Source organism: Triticum aestivum, chromosome 2B, assembly GCF_018294505.1.
Source record: "Triticum aestivum cultivar Chinese Spring chromosome 2B, IWGSC CS RefSeq v2.1, whole genome shotgun sequence".
In the NCBI taxonomy this organism is placed as follows: Eukaryota; Viridiplantae; Streptophyta; class Magnoliopsida; order Poales; family Poaceae; genus Triticum; species Triticum aestivum.
In genome coordinates this window covers 164,430,375-164,433,100 of record NC_057798.1, presented here as the reverse complement: position 1 = coordinate 164,433,100, position 2,726 = coordinate 164,430,375, and the positions used below count along the sequence as shown (strand labels likewise).

Sequence of the window (2,726 nt, the reverse complement as noted above, 5' to 3'; positions counted from 1 at the left end):
AAAACTAAAACTAGAACTGGTTAATAGAACTAACCTAACTAACCTAACTAACCTACAAACTAATTGACCTAACTACCCTAGAAACTAACCTAACTAACCTAGTCTAAACATCAAAGCAAAAGTGTCTAGATAACAAGAAAGATCTGCTTGTACTCTCTTCATAGAGAAAGATTTAAACCAAAAATTAACAAAAAAGATCAAAGCTAATTAACAAATTATGAACATTTGTGTCCAAATAACAGAAATATCACCAAAAAAACACAAACATAGAAAATGTTGGATATGTTGTCAGACAAATCACTTAGAGTGATAATATAGATCTCATCAATGTATGAATTAGGCCACTACTTTTTAACATCACAAGTCATCACTCAGATTCATAGACAACGATCTCCAATTAGGAAAGAAAAATCAACCAAAAACGTTTCATAGATTCCTGAGTTCAAATAAGAATATTTAAAGAGTTTCATAACAAATGGTTGAGCCGCCAGACAATGCTTTCTAGGCAAATAGGATTATGCTTATGATCAAAATAGTAGCAGTAAGCAACACAAGATCCACCAAAAGGATAGCCCATTTGAAAAATTCTAGCTCGATTAACATTTCGCCATAAAATCCAGTCTCCAAAATTACGGCATAGCCAATGTGGACATCAGAATTGCAGATATTCACAACATAAGTTCAGAAGTACTCAGAAAAATTACGCTAAGATGTTCAATTTGTCCTTAGAATTGCAGAATGACAGCATGGGCACACAACAACCAATCAGTCGCTAAAGATGGTATGATTAACAGGTTTTTCATCACCGGACAAATGGAAACACAAAATCAAACAAACAAGTCAACAAAATAGAACTTAAATTACTACAAAAAACAAAATCTGACATAAGAAGACATGAGAGGAATGACACTAACCTGACTAACAATACTAACTAACCTAATTAGTAGTACTAACCTAGAAAATCAAACTAACCTAACTAACAGTACTAACTAACCCAATTAGTAGCAGTAGAAAAAAAGAAACTAAAAATACTAACTAACCTAATTAGTAGCAGTAGAAAAAAAACAAGGGGGGAGCTCACCGGAGTGGGTCGGTGATGACCCACAAGTGTAGGAGATCTATCGTAGTCCTTTCGATAAGTAAGAGTGTCGAACCCAATGAGGAGCAGAAGGACATGACAAGCGGTTTTCAGTAAGGTATTCTCTGCAAGCACTGAAATTGTAGGTAACAAATAATTTTATGATAAGATAATTTGTAACGGGTAACAAGTAATGAAAGTAAATAAGTTACAGCAAGGTGGCCCAATCCTTTTTGTAGCAAAGGACAAGCCTGGACAAGTTCTTATAATGAGAAAAGCACTCCCGAGGACACATGGGAATTATCGTCAAGCTAGTTTTCATGACGTTCATATGATTCACGTTCGTTACTTTGATAATTTGATATGTGGGTGGATCGGTGCTCGGGTACTGCCCTTTCTTGGACAACCATCCCACTTATGATTAACCCCTATTTCAAGCATCCGCAACTACAAAAGAAGTATTAAGGTAAACCTAACCACAGCATGAAACGAGTGGATCCAAATCAGCCTCTTACGAAACAACGCATAAACTAGGGTTTAAGCTTCTATCACTCTAGCAACCCATCATCTACTTATTACTTCCCAATGCCTTGCTCTAGGCCCAAATAATGGTGAAGTGTCATGTAGTCGACGTTCACATGACACCACTAGAGGAGAGACAACATACATCTCATCAAAATATCAAACGAATACAAAATTCACATGACTACTAATAGCAATAATTCACCCATGTCCTCAGGAACAAACGTAACTACTCACAAAGCATATTCATGTTCATAATCAGAGGGGTATTAATATGCATTAAGGATCTGAACATTTGATCTTCCACCAAATAAACCAACTAGCATAAACTACAAGGAGTAATCAACTCTACTAGCAACCCACAGGTACCAATCTGAGGTTTTGGTACAAAGATTGGATACAAGAGATGAACTAGGGTTTGAGAGGAGATGGTGCTGGTGAAGATGTTGATGGAGATTGACCCCCTCCTGATGATAGGATCATTGGTGATGACGATGGCGATGATTTCGCCCTCTCAGAGGGAAGTTTCCCCGGCAGAACAGCTCCGCTGGAGCCCTAGATTAGTTCCGCCAAGGTTCCGCCTCATGGCGGCGGAGTTTCGTCCCGTAAGCTTGATTATGATTTTTTCCAGGGTAAAAGACTTCATATAGCAGAAGATGGGCACTGGAGGCTGCCAGGTGGCCCACGAGGCAGGGGGGCGCGCCCAGGGGGGTACGGCGCGCCTCCACCCTCGTGGGTGGTGGGTGCCCCCCTCAGGTATTTCTTCCGCTGAATATTTTTTATTAATTCCCAAAATGACTTTCGTGGAGTTTCAGGACTTTTGGAGCTGTGCAGAATTAATAGGTCTCCAATATTTGCTCCTTTTCCAGCCTAGAACCCAGCTGTCAGCATTCTCCATCTTTATGTAAACCTTGTAAAATAAGAGAGAATAGCCATAAGTATTGTGACATAAAGTGAAATAACAGTCCATAATGCAATAAATATCGATATAAAAGCATGATGCAAAATGGACGTATCAACACCCCCAAGCTTAGACCTTGCTTGTCCTCAAGCGGAAGGCGATACTGAAAAATATGTCCACATGTTTAGAGATAGAGGTGTCGATAAAAAATAAAATATGGACATG

General features: G+C 38.9%; 1 non-coding gene across 1 annotated transcript; it reads right to left on the bottom strand.

Moving 5' to 3' along the window:
* Positions 1-720: 720 nt before the first annotated feature.
* LOC123047755 (small nucleolar RNA SNORD96 family) lies at positions 721-812 on the bottom strand. The gene has a single exon (XR_006423120.1). It is a non-coding gene; the product is annotated as a small nucleolar RNA SNORD96 family (small nucleolar RNA).
* Positions 813-2,726: the final 1,914 nt, after the last annotated feature.